General features: G+C 44.0%; 1 long non-coding RNA gene across 1 annotated transcript; it reads right to left on the bottom strand.

Moving 5' to 3' along the window:
• Positions 1-724: 724 nt before the first annotated feature.
• Positions 725-18,874, bottom strand: LOC146344281 (uncharacterized). The gene is made up of 5 exons (XR_014792191.1): positions 18,821-18,874; positions 9,222-9,337; positions 7,556-7,838; positions 2,963-3,098; positions 725-806 (listed from the first exon to the last, which is right to left on the bottom strand). It is a non-coding gene; the product is annotated as an uncharacterized LOC146344281 (long non-coding RNA).
• Between the last annotated feature and the right edge of the window lie 1,126 nt (positions 18,875-20,000).

The following is a 20,000-nucleotide window of genomic DNA, read 5'->3' as shown; positions in this document are numbered from 1 at the left end:
CCTGGCTCCTAGCTTTTCTACCTCCTCTAATCTACGCTTTTGCTGAAGGATCTGACATTCCAGACTTTGTTACTCAGATCATTTTCAGGAAAAAACAACAACCCGGGTGAGGGTCACTTTAGAAACAGACTCTATGGTTTCTGCCATACAAGTTCCATTCCTAGAGCATCCTAGAAACAAGGGAAGAGCCTTCGAGCGCTGTTATAAGAATGAGGCTTCTATGACAGGAATGATAGAGCCCATTGCTAGAGCACTTCCCTCTTTTTTTTTCCTGGGGGCCTGGGGGTGGGTGCTGCCAGACAGGGCTGAGGGGCAGTGCTCCCTGCAGACCACAGGCAACACGTTCTTCACTCCTGGTCTAGAGTAAGAACAAGGTGAATTTGGTGGGCTTTGCAAGGGCAAAACAGGAGGAGGAGTTTCAAGGAAATTCAATTTCCTCTACAAGAATTGCAAAGTTTCTATGGGAGGATTTGTTCATCTGTATGATTGGAACTATATTTTTGCTTATATTAGTGGGGGTTATTTTTAACTAACATGTTTAGGGTTGGGGTAAAAATTCAGCTTAAGGATCTCTCAGGAGAAGCAGGCAAATAAATTCTCTGCAAATAGGAGGTTTAAACAGGAAAAAAGTGGTCCAGAAGCTGAAGGATTTATATCTGTGAGTTCCAAGTTCACAACTAACCTGCCATAGATTGATAGTATATTTGGATAATTAATTTTTCCTTACCCTCTGTTTCCAAACTGCAAAATAAAAACTGGGTGTATCCTTGGTATGCATGTGTTACCCAAGCCTGTATCCGAGGAGGCTGAAAAAACAAAAGTTAGAATCAAAGACAGGTGTCCCTGCTTTAACTTGGGTCTTACTTCAAGTGCACATCATCATCATTATTATTATTATTGAACGTTTGGTAGTGTAACCAGCTTGCATATAAGTTAACATTGCATGAGACTTCTGCATGCAACTCAGTGCTTGGTTTGACATGGGAGGAGCTGAATTTAAGCCACACCTCTGGCCTGCAATATTCACAGTGGACTACACTGCAAGGCTTCTGTAAGCTAATCAACACAGCCTTCCATTCTTCTATAGGATATAACAGGATTGTTGCATACTAGTCTCTCAGCCGAACCTACAACTGGGGCTAAAAGCAATTTCCAACAATGCAGGGTTGTTGTAGCTACCCTTTCGGCTTCCGCCCAACCCCCAATCTGAAATAGGGGGCTAATATCTCTAGACAACACTGCATGGTTCTTTTACACTGACCTGCAGTGCTCAGTGTAACACACTCTGGAGGGCTGTGTTTTCATTGTCCCAGCCACAGCCCCTTCCAACCTGCAATATAGCAACAATGAACTGCATTTGCTTTGGAATTTGTATTAGCAAGGTTATTTTTTTAATGTTCCACGCTAAATAAGAACTGAGTTATACAGAGCAGGAACTCTTCTCTTTGCTACCTTTTGGGATTTTGTTGGGGGAAAAAGTCAGACCCACTGATGCCCACTTTCTGCTACATTAAAATCATTGGTTTCACCACTGATGTCTATGGGTGGCTCTCACTTCCATCCCTGGGGACATTACAAAAAAATTTTTTCAGTATGAACCAGGAAATGTCCTATCCAGACAATGAGATGCTTCTCTCTACACTTTTTATATCTGTGTGTCTCTTCCTCTGTCCTCCTTCTCCAGACATTCTATCCCTCTCCCCAAATTTTCTGTCTGCTCCCACCCCACCCCAGTCAGTCAGGATTTCATGTCCACTGAGCCCTTGCAATAACATGTTGAGGGTGTTTCTGTTTCTGCATCCCTTAGAAGTTTTTTTCTAAATTTTTCAGCAAAAAAAGTCTACCGAAACTTCTCTCTTCTGTGTGGCTATTGCTGTGTTCTGTTCTGATGATCAAAACTAGAATATAAGATAATAATGATATCACAGGGTTGATTTGTGACTGAATATGACAAAAGATTAAAGCAGTAGATGGTACCACATCCTACTGCAGACAGGGAACCACATTTTAATGTTCTCTATGTATAAAAACTTCCTGCAAGTAGACTAGCACATCAGGGAAGGAGCTGGGTCAGAACCTTTATCCCTGTTGTCTTAGTTTTCTATTGGCAAGGATTTTTTTAAACATGGGAGAACATTCAAAAATGTTATCTCTCACCATTTTGAAATAGTACAATTTACTCTACCACCTCATTAACTGCATTTGTGGACCAGCCTCAGAATCCTTACTGAAGTAAATCAGCATTATTATCTCTATATTGCCTATGCAGAGGGCAGCGCCAGGTTGAACGGACAGTAGCTTGTATAGATCTCTCTAGTAATTGCTGAATGAGGCACAGATTTCCTCACTTAGATTTTTAGCTTAGCCCTTAGTCACACCATTGTCTTACAGATACAACATATCCTGACTACTTCTTATGGATCCCATGATGGTGGGGTCGTTCAAGAGACAAAAAAAAATAGTCATATGGTTCTTTGGATTGTGACCGCTCTTTCACCAGGGAATATGATCACTGTCTCTTAATTAATACTTTCAAATAAGGAAAAGTGCCTCTGGAATTTGAATGTGCCCAGACAATCATTCCATTATCAAACAACAATTTCTTCACATTTTTGTAAAAATGCCAGGTTGAAAATTTTCCATCCCTCATTTTGTCTCAGAGGTCGATGATGCCATCCTAAACAACAACTTGTATGTTTAGGTTTACGTAACAGAATTAATCAGCAGAGTTTTCTAAGCACATCTTTAGCGACAAGGCTCAATGAAGCATGTAAATGGATCCCTTTTTTATTCACCCCCATTGGAATCAAAGTTCATACTTTATATACTAATCAGTTACTCTAACTTCTATAACAAAATCCAATTGCATTACATATTTATAAGGGCGAACCTGAATAATATTTTCATCTGATTTAGACAACATTAACATTTTAGGATTATAAACACATCTTTAACTCCTTACCTTGATCAGTTGTTTAAAGCAAACGAAAATGTAATTTAGTCTTATTATCCTTTCTATTTTAAATATTTTCCCCTCTTAGATTTGTGTTCTGAGTGTAGCGCCCTTCTAGCTGGTTGCTGAGAGACAGCTGTTCTTCCTGGGGGGAAATGAATAATACCACTAAGAATGTTTTAATTCCACTGTCACTGAAATGCAGAAAAGCAGCTGAAACTATTTGCAACACAGCAGTTTCCTTTCTCTTGTTATCCCTTACAGTATCACCAACTTCAGAAGTGTACTGTTTACCCAGGGAAACAGTTACGAGTGCCTTAAAAAGTCATGAGCCCACCCTCTGCTCACCTAGTGGAAAAGCTCATCTGCTGCCTAAATCATCTTTTATCTTCCATAGTCACTTGTTCTATTGCATAGGGCTCTTCTCGGGCACTGAACACAACAGAGGCAGGCAGCAGACAGCACAACTTTCAAGCACAGAATGATAAATTTAATCCACTTCTCCCACCCTTGGCGCAAGTGTGACCAGATGTAGATTTTATTTATTTTTCTTGTAATTTATATAGGATTGTTGAAGAATTAGTATATTTTAAAGATAATTTGGCACTAATACCTGAATACAAAAATTAAGATTACCAGGTCCCCTGAGGCTAGTCAAAAGATTGTACCTTGTCAGAAGAATAGATGAAGACCTCTGCTGGATCAGTCTAAGGCTCCACCTAGTCTAGCATCCTGTTTCCACTAGCCAGACATTTCTGGGACATCTGTAACAGGGCATGGATAACAGCCCTGGCCTGCTCTTTGACCCCCACCAACTGGTGTTCAGTGACATACTACCTCAGAAGAATCTGGACGTTCCATTTAGCTATCACAGCTAACGAACAAACCCATCTACCATTTTGTAAAAATGTCTAAACCCATTTTAAAGCTATTTAAACCTGTAGCAGCCAGCACATTTTATGGCAATAAATTCCATAAATTAATTATGTGGTGGGTGAAGAAATACTTTCTTTGGTCTGCCCTGAATCTCCCGCCAATCACTTTCACCTATTGATCCCATGTTCTGTTATTATGAGAGAGAGGTAAAATATGTTTTGAATATTATAGTGTTTTGACATTTCATGAATATAAGTGTTGTTTTAATATTGTGAAATTTCAGATTATTGCCCTAGTACTCCAGTGCCCAGAGGCTTCAAGACAGGATTGGCTACAAATAAATTTAAAATGACTGGGATCTAAAGGTCCAAGTGTGAGCTGCATACATGCACTGGAATATCTGAGGCTCACTTTGCCACTGGAAACCTGCCCCCTGCCCCGTCATCAGAAAAGCACCAATGAAGGCCTACAGCCCTCTGAACATGCCACCACAGTGTACAGGACTGCAGCCAGAAAGGGTAATCAGCAAAAACCCTGTGCAGGCTTCAGCAGTATGCGAACCGAGAACTACCGGAAGTACAAGCTGGGTTTAGAAGAGGCAGAGGAACTAGAGATCAAATCGCCAACATTCGCTGCATCATGGAGAAAGCAAGAGAATTCCAGAAAAACGTCTATTTCTGCTTCATTGACTACGCTAAAGCCTTTGATTGTGTGGATCACAACAAACTGTGGCAAATTCTTAAAGTGATGGGAGTACCAGACCACCTTACCTGTCTCCTGAGAAACCTGTACGAGGGTCAAGAAGCAACAGTAAGAACCAGACATGGAACAACCGATTGGTTCAAAATTGGGAAAGGAGTACGAAAAGGCTGCATATTGTCACCCTGCTTATTTAACTTATATGCAGAGTACATCATGAGAAATGCCGGGTTGGATGAATCAGAGGTCGGAATTAAGATTGCCGGGAGAATTATCAACAACCTCCGATATGCAGACGATACCACCCTAATGGCAGAAAGCGAAGAGGATCTCAAGAGCCTCTTGTTGAGGGTGAAAGAGGAGAGTGCAAAAGCTGGTTTGAAACTCAACATTAAAAAAACTAAGATCATGTCATCTGGCCCTATCACTTCCTGGCATATAGAAGGGGAAGAAATGGAAGCAGTGACAGATTTTACTTTCTTGGGCTCCAAGATCACCACAGACGGTGACTGTAGCCATGAAATTAAAAGACGCTTGCTCCTTGGGAGGAAAGCTATGGCCAACCTAGACAGCATAGTAAGAAGCAGAGACATCACCTTGCCGACAAAGGTCCGTCTAATCAAAGCTATGGTTTTCCCAGTAGTAATGCATGGCTGTGAGAGCTGGACTATAAGGAAGGCTGAGCGCTGAAGAATTGATGCTTTCGAACTGTGGTGCTGGAGAAGACTCTTACGAGTCCCCTGGACTGCAAGGAGGTCAAATCAGTCCATCCTAAAGGAAATCAACCCTGAGTGCTCATTGGAAGGACAGATAATGAAGCTGAAGCTCCAATATTTTGGCCACCTAATGCGAAGAGAAAACTCCCTGGAAAAGACCCTGATGCTGGGAAAGACTGAAGGCAAAAGGAGAAGGGGACGGCAGAGGATGAGATGGCTAGATGCATCACGGATGCAATGAATATGAACTTGAGCACGCTCCGGGAGAGAGCGCAGGACAGGAAGGCCTGGCGTGCTATGGTCCATGGGGTCACGAAGAGTCGGACACGACTGAACGACTGAACAACAACAACAACAAATGCTCAAAAGCATTTTGTATATACTCACAGGATGCTTTGGATCCCAGATAAATAAATAAAATTCCCAGCTAACAGACACCCAAAGTTGCCAACATTTTTGAAAGGTGCCTAAATGCAAAAAGGAAGAATTACCGTGCTAATCTAAATGGTATGTTGGGATAGACATCTTTGCAGTATACAAGGCTTTCATTTGGGGTACAGGCCTGCTATCAGTTTCAATCAGCTCTCTACACTAAAGCAGAAAGTTTGCTGCTTCTTTTTTTCACTCCGTGCATTTGGCCTTAAATAAGCTGTGACATTAATTGTGCAAACACAAACTAAACTGTTCAAAACAGGAATCATTTAAAGAACTGACATTATCATAAGGGGTGTTCAAATGAATCCACTCAGATGCTCAATGAACATCTGAGGGAATAATAGGAAAGCACCTGCTGGCCACATGCCTCACACATGCTGGTCATTTCCCCGGTAATTCCTCCAGCAGACTGGGAATCCTGGCCCATCAGGCTTCTCAATCAGAGAGACGGACTATAGCCTTGTGGCACTACTTTCTCACTAATGCCTAATGCAAGGGTGGGAAATCTTATTCAGCCCAAGGGCCAAATTCCAATCTGGGAAAGGTCTTGGGGGCCACATTGCATCTGTGGATAGGGCCGAAGGCAAAGTGGGCAGGGCAAAAATATGTTTCTTACTGATTTTAAGCCTCTTCAGAAGTAATTGAGACAAGGCTTTGTTTGCCTACTCAGAAGAAAGCAGGCCTGAATTATTTAGCACTCTGAGGGGTGGATGTGTCATCATATGTGCCATCTGATCAGCTCTGTGCACAACCAGTTTGTTGCTGCAAATTCACGGAACCTGTTTTCCCCAAGTTCAGGCCTTAAGAGAAAATTATTTGAACAGAACGTTGCATTTCTACAAAGACTAGACCACCAAAACAATGTTACATTTGCATACAACTTCCCTTCTTGGTCAGCAGTTCTTTAGCAATAAGAGGTCAACACTCATTAAACAGAATTCTGCCATGCCTCATTCCAACCTTCCCCAACCTGGTGTCTCCCAGGTCCCACAGTTCCCTTCATCCCCAGCCAGCATGGCCATTGGCTATCTGGAGAGCACCAAGCTGGGAAAGGCTACGTTATTCCAAAGGCTTACAGAAAGTTAATGAAGTGCTGCATAACTGGGCAGTGCAACTTTCTCCCATCCAGGGGTGCAGTGGTGGTGGGTCACGCCGGGACCAAGACCCAGGACTTCTTTTAGAGCCAGGTCTCAGCAGGATCCCTCCCACTCCCAGCCTACCACTGTGGGGTAGGCGGCTGGAAGAGCCTAAGATGCTGTTGTGAGCGGGGCGGGCACCGCTGCTGCTGCTGCTACAGCAGCTACTCTCCCCAAAGCTCCAGGCATGGGGTGGGAAGAACGGCGAATTTCCCCCTCCCCTGGCCTGAGAGGCCACCTGGGCAAGGCAGCCTCGCCTGGCAAAGGGTGAATTTACCTCTCTTGCAGCCCGCCTTCCCTCGCTCGGAGAGGGAGAGGTGGATGAGCTGCAGCCACGCCTGTGCCTGAGACTGCCCCATCGCCTTCTGGTTTCAGGGAAGGGCGGGAGCACGTGGGCCAGGCTAAGTTGCTTGCTGAAGACGCTGATCATGATCATCAATCCTGTGCTCCCAGCCCCCCAGCAAGCCCAGCCAGAGCAGCGGCGGCAACCCAGAACGCAGACACCACAATGCGCAGGAAAAAACGCTGGCCGTCAGACTCAGATAGGTCAGCTCAGTTTGTTGGGGCCTGGGGTGGGGCAGTGACAGCAGGCAAAAAAGGCAGTGGGGTGGGGGTGGGGCATGGTGTGGCAGAGAGGACGAGGAAGTCTATATGAGTGAAAAATAAATGAAATTTTAAAAATTAAATTAAAAGGATAAGAAATACCTGAGAATAAACCCCATTGAAATCTATATGCTTACCTCCGAGAAGACATGTACGTGGATATTGGGAGCCCCGACACACAGCTCTGGGCAGGGGCCACAGAACTTCTCTCACCCAGCCTTTCCCAACCTTGTGCCCTCCAAATGTGTTGGAATGCAAATCCTATCATCCCCCCTCCCAGCCAGCATAGCCAATATGCTGCCTGGAGCCAATGGGAGTTGCTGTCCAGCAAACCTGGAGGGCGCCAGGTTGGGGAAGGGCGGCTGCAGCCTGCTGCATTTCTTCTTAGCTGTAGTGTACATTACCAGCAACCCTGATGGTCTTTAAATAAATTTGTTAAGAAAAGCAGCTTTTTCTTGTTCTCTCTCTCCGCCTCACACAGACACTAATTTCCTCCATATATTTGCTTTGTGCTTACTTGAGAGTAAGCCCCATGGCCGTGAGGCTTTATTCTATCTATATGATAGGGTCACTATTTTATCTGAGGTAGAAAAAAATACATAATTACTGTTGTCCATATATGATGTATTATTTATTAAATTGATTGATTGATTATATAGTCCACTTCATGGAAGTAGACTATACATCCAATCAATTAATTAAATTGATTGGAAGAATCGATTTAATTAATTGATTAATTAATTTAATTAATTATTATTAATTTAATTATTTCTGCTGGAAGACAAAGTAAGTGGACTGGAGCGGCGACTGTCGACCCTCTGGGGAATAAGTGAACACGAAGAGTTCTTGGACAGAATGGGGGAACTACAGTAGCAAAGGGAAGACCAGAAGCTTGAAGAGCAACAGCAAGATAGGGATGTCAGAGAATTTCGCCACGAATCTTGGGGAGGCTGAATGCCAGCGCATTCGGCCCCCCGAAATCGGTGGCGAAACGGTCTGCCACCCCCCCACCCCTCCGGGACGGGACTTACCTTGGGCGAATCTCCCTGGCAGAGGCAGCTCCGGCGGCGGTGCGGCAGCGGCCCGTCTTCCAACCGGCAGCCACTGCCACCATTTCCAAGTTAAAAACAAAACAAAAAATGTGATAGGCTACGTAAAGATTTACATAGCCTATCATGGCTAGATTTTTAAAAAATACCATGATAAGCTACGTAAAAGTTTACGTAGCCTATCATGGCTGAGTTAAAAAAAAAAAAACCCACGCGTATGCAAATGGCGGCGCCCATGGGTCAACCCATGAGGCTATTTGCGTTCCCCTTATTTTCGCCGTAGTCTACGTAAATGTTTACATACACAAGACGTGCCAAAATAAGGAACGCAAATTGCGGCGCCCATGGGCGCCGCCATTTGCATACGCGCGGGTTTTGTTTTTTTTTAACTCAGCCGTGATAGGCTACGTAAACATTTACGTAGCCTATCACGGCTGACTGCAGGGACGCAAATGGCGGCGGCTACGGCCGCCGCCATTTGCAGTCCCGGCTGGCCAGGATTCGCGGCAGGAGGGACGTGGCGCCTCCCCCCCGGCCAGAATTTCGGGGGGAAGGGATGGGGCGCCTCCCCCCCAGCCAGAATTTCAGGGGGGAGGGACGGGGTGCCTCCCCCCCGGCCAGAATTTTGGGGGGAGGGACGGAGCGCCTCCCCCCCACCGCGAATCAAATTTCGTCACATGTACGTGACTTTCGTACATCCCTAAGATGAGGCAGTGGGAAAAGCTGTGGTGAAGAAAAATGGAATAGAGGATACTCCTTGGAAAAGGGTGACAGTTAGGAGAAGAAGAACTAGATGCCACTCTGCACCAGTGGAAGCAGTGGAGCTGTGGAACCGATTCCAGGTACTTGCGGATGAGACTGGAGGACAGCCTGCAGAGGAAGAATCACAGGGGAACCTACATGAGAGTGAGCAAGAGGCTGAAAGTCAGTCAGACATAGCGATGGCACAGAATTCCGCCACGGATTCCAGTGAGGCCACGGATCCCTCTGGAATCCATGTCGGAATGGCCTCCTGTCCCCCCCGCCCCCCTGCGGAATGCCCCTGGGACGGCACTTACCTGGGGCGGATGTGGCAGATGCGGTGGCAGCGGTTCTGGTGGCAGCTGGTCTCCTGGCCAGCCGCGGCTGGGCTGCTGCCGCCGCCATTGCCATCCTTTCAGCCGTGACAGGCTATGTAAGAATTTACGTAGCCTATCACGACTAACTCCCCCCCAAAAACCAAGTGTATGCAAATGGCGGCAGCTACAGCGGCCGCCATTTGCGCTTCCCTATTTTTCGCCGATTTATCTTATGTAAATATTTCCGTAGGCTAGAACGGCGAAAAATAAAGGAACACAAATAGCGCCCACTTCGCTATTTGCGTTCCCCTTTTTTCCACAATTTTATCTTACGTAAATATTTACGTAAGATAAATCAGCGAAAAATAGGGAACGCAAATGGTGGCCGCCGTAGCCACTGCCATTTACGTACGCTGGGTTTTTTTGGGGGGGGCGTTTAGAGGCTACGTAAATTCTTACGTAGCCTATCACGGCTGCCTGCCTGGACGCAAATGGTGGCCGCTACGTTGGCTGCCATTTGCGTCTGCAGCAGCCCGTCCGTGGCTGGAAATCCAGCTGCGGATGGCCCAGAGCCAGCCGTCGAGGATTCCAGGGGGAGGATTGGATCGCCCCCCCATCGAGGTTTCCGGTGGGGAGGGACAGCACGCCTTCCCCCCCACTGCGGAAGATTCTGCGAAAAGGTAAGCGAGTTTCGTACATCCCTAGTCAAACAGAGGCGATGAAACCCAGGCCTACAACAAGAAGAAGAGAAGAGTGGTAGTAGTGGGAGACTGCTTGCTGCATGGGATCGAGACCCAAGAATGTCGCGAAGACCCATGGACTTGCCAGGTATGTTGTCTCCCGGGAGAACGGATGGCAAAATGATAGCAGATGACAAAGAAAAGGCAGAGGTGCTCAATTCCTACTTTGGCTCAGTCTTCTCCCAAAAGAGGGTCTATGACCCCCCTGGCAAAGGCGAAATACAGGATGAAGGGGCAGGATTGCAGCTTGAGATCGATAGGCATATGGTCAAGGAACACCTCATTACTTTGAATGAGTTCAAATCTCCAGGGCCAGATGAACTGCATCCTAGAGTAATAAAGGAACTGGCAGAAGAACTCTCGTCTATTCTCTTTGAGAAATCATGGAGGATGGGGGAAGTACCAAATGACTGGAGGAGGGCTAATGTTGTCCTTATCTTCAAAAAGGGTAAAAAGGAGGAACCTGGGAACTACGGACCAGTCAGTCTGACATCAATCCCTGGGAAAATTCTGGAGCAGATGATAAAGCAATCCATCTGGAAGCACCTTGACAACAATGCCGTGATTACTCCAAACCAACATGGATTTGTCAAGAACAAGTCCTGCCAGACGAATCTGATCTCATTTTTTGATCAAGTAACCTCCCTTGTGGACCGTGGGAATGCTGTAGACATCATATACCTCGACTTCAGCAAAGCTTTCGACAAAGTGCCCCATGATATCTTGATGAGCAAACTAGCTCAAAGTGGGCTAGATGAAACAACGATCTGGTGGATCCACAGTTGGCTACAGAATCGGACTCAAAGAGTGCTTATCAATGGGACCTTCTCAAACTGGGGAGAGGTAACAAGTGGGGTACCGCAGGGCTCAGTCCAGGGCCCAGTGCTCTTCAACATTTTTATTAATGACTTAGAGGAGGAGGTGCAGGGAATGCTGATCAAATTTGCAGATGACACAAAAGTGGGTGGGATAGCTAATACTTTGGAAGACAGAAACAAAATTCAAAGTGATCTGGATAGACTGGAGCACTGGGCAGAAAACAACAGAATGATATTTAATAGGGATAAATGCCAAGTTCTGCACACTGGAAAAAGAAACCAAATGTGCAGTTACAAGATGGGGGATACGTGGCTCAACATCACTATAAGCGAGAAGGATCTTGGAATTGTTGTCGATCACAAGTTGAATATGAGCCAACAATGTGATGTGGCTGCAAAAAAGGCAAATGCTATTTTGGGCTGCATTAATAGAAGCATAGCTTCCAAATCCCGGGAAGTACTAGTTCCCCTCTAATCAGCACTGCTTAGGCCTCATCTGGAGTACTGTGTCCAGTTCTGGGAACCGCACTTTAAGAAGGATGCAGACAAGCTGGAGATGGTTCAGAGGAGGGCAACGAAGATGATCAGGGGACTGGAAACAAAGCCCTATGAGGAGAGACTGAAAGAACTGGGCATGTTTAGCCTTGAAAAGAGAAGACTGAGGGGAGATATGATAGCTCTTCAAGTACTTGAAAGGTTGTCACAGAGAGGAAGGCCAGGATCTCTTCTCGATCATCCCAGAGTGCAGGACACGGAATAATGGGCTCAAGTTACAGGAAGCCAGTTTCCGGCTGAACATCAGGAAAAACTTCCTGGCTGTCAGAGCAATACGACAATGGAACCAATGACCTAGGGAGGTGGTGGGCTCTCCCACACTGAAGGCCTTCAAGACGAGGCTGGACAGCCATCTGCCAGGGATGCTCTGACTTGGATTCCTGCATTGAGCAGGGGGTTGGACTCGATGGGCTTGTAGGCCCCTTCCAATCCTGCTATTCTATGGTTCTATGACCAGCAGCAAGAGCCAGCTAGAGCACCATCCTATCCCACTCCCACAATCCCAGGGCAGGAAAAGAGAACAGGGCCACACCAGCTCCCTCAGTGAGTGTGTTTAGGATTGGTGCTTATTTGTGCTTTACAATGGGGCGGGGCGGGGGGCTGGAGAAATGTTACAGAAAAGTTTCTTTCACATCTTGATGAACATGAAAAAGAGGGAGGCAATGGGTGGTGCAAATGAGAAGCAAGGTGATGTCTTGTTCAGCTATTGAATTATTAATATTCATTGTAAGAGTTGGTTTCTGCCAGCTTTTAGGATTTATCACACAATCCCATGCGTGTTTACTCAGAAGTCAGTCCCACTTTGTTCAATTGCCAGCTGGGCTTTCTCCCAGGTAAGTGTGCATAGGACTGCGGCCTTAGCTGCCTTCCCAAGATCTCTGCAAATTTAATTCGAAATAAACACACATTGGATTGCACTGTTAATTCTTGAACATTAATTTCTGCACTAAACAGAATTGCCAAATGCAACGTGCTCTGCCAGCTACCATTTTTGGTACAAGGTTGGCATGTACCTGGGCAAACAAACCCGGGTGGAGGGAAGGGAAACAGAAAAAAATCAGTTTTTTTTCCCAGTTGCTGGGAGGGGAGAAAGAAGGTGTGTGTCTGTGTGTGTGTGTGTTTCAATCCAGCTGGGTCTGTGGACATTTCTGTTGCGGGGGGGAGAGATATAATGAAGAAGTTTAGGAAAGGCTAGTGGGTAATGTTGGGGCACTAAGGAAGTGTGCAAGGAGGCTGTTTAAATGGGTCTATCCATGAGGGCTGTGTTGAGAGGGTGAAGCTTCCATTGAGTATCATATTTTGAAAACCTAAAATGGTTGTGTTGAGTGAGTGAGTGAGTGAGTGCGTGAGTGAGTGAGTGAAAAAAGATTAACCTGCATTTTTTCTCAGACATCCAACTGAAATACCCCCGCCTTACTCTCAACTGCACTGTTTTTGGATCCCAGTTGAAGGCTGTGTATCTTACAAGGTTGTACAATCTTAGAAGGGGGAGTGGCTGTGAGGGGGCGTGGCTGTGACTGTCATGAAGGGACCCTGAACTGCTGAATCTGCCACCACACTACTGCCCCCATCCCTAGCACCTGTTTTCAGGGCACTTTAAGTTTCCCCAGCCAGAGGAGAAGGAGGGAATAGTAACAGGGGCAGTGAGGGCTTTGAACCAGTGTTTGATTCACTAGTATGCTTGTCTGGCTATGAACAAGCTGTGGGCTTTCTTTTTATATTATGTCTGTCTTCAGGTAAAAGCTAACATTATTTTTACTCCAGCCAGCAGATAAAAATAATAAGTATGTTCTCCAGATATAATGGTAAATGCAATCAACTGAAAGGATACTTGATTTGGCAAAGTATCAAAATTCATGATCAAGACAATTCCTTAATGGATTTGAGTGGGGGAGCAGAAGTGGTCGATATACCTATCTATTTGATGCACTCTTCACTTTTCCAACTTTCCTATTATCACATATATAAGTAGAAAGTGTTGCCTGTCTGCAGCCAATGGCTGGGTTCACTATGAGACTCTAGAATTACTCCTCTGTAGATGCATTTGCAGTTCTCAGAGTATACTCCAGTGGTAATTTCGACATAAAGCACTCTACTGTCATGCACAGCCAACTGAAGTTACTCCCTACTGCTATCTGAAAGCATAGTGAAAATGCAACTATGCTTGCAAGGTGTCATCTTAAAGTTGTTCATGGTCCTTAGAATTCTAAGATCTTGCCAGTCCCCCTTTGCCACAGGCTAACCATCGACAAACCAGCCCCTCTCTAACTTCAGAGTGGCTTAGCAATTGGCTTCCAGCAAAGCTGCAACACATTAACCTGCCCAGCTACACGACTCTGTTAACTACAAACTCCCTGAACTAATATCTCCTCTAAACATATGCCAAAGTTGTGTGCTGTTTTGTGCTACCACCCACAATTGTGTACTGATACATCAAATTCAGGCTCATAATTAACACACACAAAAGCCAATGTTGTCATCATGATACTTCCAAATCTGTGGCAAACTTTTGTTCTAGTTTTGTGCCACAAATCCCAAGTTTTGTGCTGCTACCCACAATGTACTGATGCATCAAATGCAGGAGATAACAAAAACAAAAACCCCACATTCTGATATCCCCTCTGAACATGTGTTAAAGTCTTGTGCTTCTACAATTCACTTAAGACTTGCTGAGTTCAACGGGACTTTCTCCCTCAAAAATAAGGGGAGAGCTTCACCTTTTATATTAACTGTTTTAGTTGTTCAGATACTTTAATAAATTAGCATGGGCTTTTGTGGATTGCGACTTACTTTACAAAACTCATATGTTATTTTCATGCTTTTGGTGGTAGCAGAAAACTTGGGATTTGTGGCACAAAACAGCACAAAACTAGTACAAAACTTTGGCACAGATTTGGAGGTATTATGACAATGTGGTTCTTTTGTGTGTTAACTACGAACTCGCATTTGATGTGGCACAAAACATTGGCAATGGCATATGTTTGGAGGATATACTAGTTTGGGGAGTTCATAGTTAACAGAGCCCATCTGCACTGTGACATCAGAGCAGCTCAGCCACTCACTGCTAGGAAACACATCGGAACCTTCAGGGGCTGCAAAAATGCTTCTTGTTACAGTATTAAGTACTCATCCTAAGACTTATGATGGGGCTGTTTGCAGAAAAACAAATGCAGGTTGTCAAACAAAAGAATGTGATCACACCCCACATTTTCACAGTTAACATGATTCTTTTTATATTTTAAAGTAAACATCCCACTAACAGCTTTGAGCAGCTCACATCGCTCAGTTGAAAATTTAGGCCATGTGATAAAAATTATTCCTGGCCTGTACCACTTTAGATTATAGATTGGGGTGGGGTGGGGACCTACTATGTTTCCATTTTCCCCCATGGGAAAAAATCCTACAAGTAGAAAAGCAGCAGGCAGACCCCTTCATGATATGCTAATTTTCTACGTGCAAAAAGGATTATTTATGTATTTTAATACAAGAGAGGTTCAATCATGTGATCCCTAACCTGCAATCTGCAATCCAGGAACAGCTTCCCTACATGTTCTAGTTTCTGTGTAGACATGGCCTTAGCCACAAAAGCATTTATTTGGGTCTTTTTAACCCTGTCTTCAGAACCATTTGGACTACATGTTATGTGCAGCAGTTATTTTTGCACATAATTGCCAAGAGATTTATTTTTCAGTAGAAAGTCACTGGATAATCCTGTGTCACAAGATATGAAATCAAGACTCAAAGCATAAGACACCAAATCTTCCCAAAGGATCATTTGCTCCTGCATTAAAAGATCAAATTATTTAGTTTGCTGAATAATTGAAGCCATATTTAATGGAATAATCAGCAGTAAAAATGTTCCAACTGCCTATCATGCTTTTCATTACTTTGGGCAATACAGCAGTACCAATTAACTAAGTGCTTTTCATCACACAGCTGGTATTCAAGAATCCTCAGATCAGTTTTTGATGTTATTGGTGAGGAAGTAATCATAAATATTGCAAAAAATAATAGGGTTTTGGACCTTCCAATGTCATGCAGATTGATGAGCAGCTAAAATAGACTGTTCTGCTACAAGCCATAAAAGCTTTCACTTTCTTAGCCTCACTAATATAAACAGAATAGATAGAGCTGAAAGACATTGAAACTTTTAAATGAAAAACAAAATGCAGACAACACAGAGATTGCCTTTTTCAGAAAGCAACATCTTCCAATAATTCTCGTGAAAGACAGCTTGGCGAGAAATCTCAGTTCAACATAATGTATGTAGTGTGTGTGCGTGCACACGAATGTATGGAGAGAGGGAGAGAGTTCTATAAATTCTCTCCCCTCACAAAAACTGCATCCAGTATATGAGCTGAATCCAGATGTTGGCACAAGTAACTTGGCAAGTGGAAGTGGATTTCCCCCACACCTCTCCATGGCAGCCCCTCTGGCCCTCTACCCCAAAATGCTACACAGAGGGCAGGGGACCCTGCTGAATTCCAGGAGACTGTGTGGTGTGGGAGGAATGAGGAATCCCTGAAAATCAAGCATAGGCATCTTCTGCGAACAGAACTCCAGGGGTAGGAGGAGGAACACCGTAGGGGACTGTCAGGGGAGGAGGGGACATGGAAACCTGCTTCTGCCAACCCGGTTGCACACACCTAAATCTGGATCCAGTCTTATGACTTCCAATGTTATGTATGCCTTCCTACACCTGAATTCCAGTTTGTGAAAAATATTGTGCCTAACATCTGAGATTATTTCTATAAATTGCAGAAGGCTATCCATGTTACTCTATCATCGCAAAACCAACAATAAGTCGTATGGAATCTCAGATTAACACACTCATTGTGACATATGCTTTTGTGGGCTAGAGCCCACTTTGTCAGGTGCATGAAAATGGTCTTCCAAGTTAGTGGCTTTATATACACATGGGTGAAAAGGCATAAAAAGTAGCAGCAGCTTGGTCCTCACCGACTGATTCGTTTGATCATGACATTTTGTATTAAGGTACTTCCACAACACAAAGAGATTGGTATACTCATGGTGCGAGATACCTGGATTACTAGAAAAGTCTAAAAACAGTACCTTTTTGTGCTTCTTTATTGAAAGCCACAACAAAGTCTACCTTATGATAGGGGCGACAGCAAGCTAAGTCACCTTTTCAATTAGGGTGGTCATATTTGCATTGGCAGCCAGGAACACACCATGCAAATTACCAGAAATTACCAGTATATCTATGTTTGTAGAATGCAAGTTATATCCCTTCACCTCAAAAAAATATTCTCAAATCAAAACTCTGCTGTATCTTTACACATTTCTTTCATAGATGCCCAAGTAGGTAAATCAGTAGCAACCATCCCATTGGATAAATACAGGCTGCAATAATATCCACATTAACATGAGATCAAATCCGACTGAACTCAGTTTGACTAACTTTGAAATAAATATGTGCAGGATTGGGCTGCACTGATTTAAAACAGAGGTTAAGGGTGCAATCCTATGGGGATAGTCAGCCACCTCCTAACTCGGAGGCGGACGACTATCCAACAAAGGGCGATCCTCTCCTCTGTGCTCCAGCTGCCCCGCATTTGCAGCTAGATGGCTGATTTTGGCTGTCTAGCCAGGGTGAGTCAGAGTGGGGTGGGGAGGCTGGACGATGCATAGGAAGCATCGTAACAGCGCTTCCATGGTCTCTACTCCCCATCCCTAGGAACGCCCCTTTTTCACCTGCTCTGCACTGCTCTTACGAGCACAGAGCTGGGGACGAACCATGATGCCTACAAGGTGGCAGGGGATGAAGCGGGGAGTTGGGTTCCCAGTAAATGAAAAATCCTATGGCTATCTAGATGCTATTTAGCGGTCATAGGATTGAGCCCTAAGAGTAATTAAATAATGTACAGTATATCTGGGTAAAATAAACAAGCATTATGGAAGATATTTGCCAGCGGCCAGTTCCCACAATCACCACGGTGGCCATTTTAAATATTCAACCCCAGCAGGAGGTTGCCGTGGTTTGTTGTGTCATCCGAACATGGGCAGCAGGGGTAGTTTGAAGGTTAAACAACCTTCAAATAACGCTATAACAGACCATGGGTTATTTGAGGGTTGTTTAACCCTCAAACAACGTTTGCCACCCCAATCCAGACAACACAACAAGCCGTGGCCAGAGTTGGAATAGGCAACCTGATGCCAATGGTAATGAAGCTTATTGTGGCTTAAATAAGCCATGGTGGGCTATGGTGATCATGTGAACCAGATCACTATCAGCTGAAGCAGTATTACTATATCTCATAAAATGAGTTTTCGAAAAACTTTGAATGCACAACAACTTTGTTTCATCTGAAATACATAATAAATAAATATGGGTTTGTATAAAACAAAACTCCCCAGTTCTAGTAGGCTTGCTTATTATGGTAAGTTGTCATCAAATACAAATCTGTCTCATCTTATATTCTGATTTGTTTACATGGGTTTAAATCAGTCACAAATGTGGAAGACAGCCCCTACATAATTATAGTCCTTTCATCTTACCTTTTCATTGATGACAAGACTAAACAACAACTTGGTGTATAGTAGTGGATGATGTTAACATAATGACCAATTGTGCCCAGAGTATAGACTCTGACACTCCCTACCCTTGTAAACAAGCGTTATTGCTGATTCAGGATATAAAATCTCTGAATCTATCACAAATTCAGTTGATCTTGATCCTGCAAATGAGATCAACTGGGGGAGTTTAAAGAGGTATACAATAAACCTGACATCGCATTCCAGTTTACTGGAGCGTGAAAGGAAACCAGTTTTTATTCTCCTACTGACCCTCACCTTGAACATGAGAAAAGGCTTGAAGTATGATCTTCCAGGCAAACCACAGCTCTCAAAATATCAGCTCTGTGTGACTCTCCACCTTTGTTGAGGTACCTACTGGATGTGTATTTAGAGACTGTCATTCCACTGCAGAATGCATTATGATTGTTAATGTTTTTATTGTACACCAACAATAGAAAGAGTCCTGCTAACACATTTCAGATGTTTGTTTATGGATTCCTATAGAAGACTCATGGACTCATACAGTTAGCATTCAGTGCCACAGAGCTATTTTTTATCTCTGTCCTGCTGTATCATCCTAGGTGATCTAGATTATGGTACACTAAGTTTTTCATTCAAGCTGACAGGATTTGGCTAAAATTGTACCTTATTTTAAGACTCCTGTCAAGGATCATCCTTTGTTCTAAATCTGTATACCTGCAACAAAGACAAAAAAATTATGATTCCTCAACACAAATTTCAAGGTGATAATAGCTAGTTTGTTAAATCAAAAGAAACTTCATGGTTGCCATGAATTGTCACCCTGGGTCCCCCTACATTACTTTTACAGTAGTACATTAAATTAGCATGGATTAAACTCCTATAACCTTTTTGAACTGACAGAGTAATTATCTTCCAACTGCAACCTTTTGTCATATTTTCCCCAGCACAAAATACAAGCCAGTCAATTCTGGGGTTGTCACCTCTTCCAAACAAGCAACTGATGCTATTTCATTGTGGTTTTACCATTTTAGATTGCTGTTTTTGTTGTTTTATTGACTTTAAACATTTTTGGTAAGTATTCTGACTAGTTTGAAACAATCTGGGCCACTTAGGAACATCACGTAACCACCAAACTGGTAGGAAAAGGGCAGTCAGGAAAAGAGCCTACCCCATCCCCATGCACCATGGGACCAATCCAGATAACCTTCCCCACAGCTGTTATTTAAAACCACCCAACAAGCCTCGCATAGATAAACATAAACATAAATAAACGCAGAGTAAACATAGTCCAAGTCTTAAAGATGCAAGCCAAGAAGGGAGCAAATCTATCCTACAAACACACACACACACACACACACACACACCTTTGTAATGTGTCTGACACACTGAATTTGTGGACAGATTTAGAAACCCTTTTTAAACCTATCAAGATGACCATCTGGGCCTGGCATATTTTTTGAATTCAGGCCCTCGTGTGTGTGTGTGTGTGTGTCGGGGGGGGGGGGGTCCAATCTTTAACAACATGACAGCTCACTTGTATCCTCTTAACATATACATCTAGCAGAGTGATAGTTGACACGTTTCTAGATTCACTGGATGTCTATTGGACATGCGGCTGGATGCCTATTATTAACTTAGGCTGTTTCGCAAGCTATGAACTTCCTTGAAGAAGATGGACCTGGCCTGACCCCTGTACCTTATTAATATTCTGACTGGACTACTGTAATGTGTTCAACATGGCAAGAAAAGAATTTGGAAACTTTAATTGGCTCAAAATGCCAGCATCAGAGAATCAACTGGGGCAAGATGTACAGAACGTATGTTAGTATCATTCCCTTCCCAT

Source organism: Heloderma suspectum, chromosome 5 (assembly GCF_057233095.1).
Source record: "Heloderma suspectum isolate Gila_16-S chromosome 5, 16-S_ref, whole genome shotgun sequence".
In the NCBI taxonomy this organism is placed as follows: Eukaryota; Metazoa; Chordata; class Lepidosauria; order Squamata; family Helodermatidae; genus Heloderma; species Heloderma suspectum.
The sequence above is the reverse complement of the archived record's forward strand: the minus strand, read 5'-3'. Positions and strand labels throughout refer to the sequence as shown.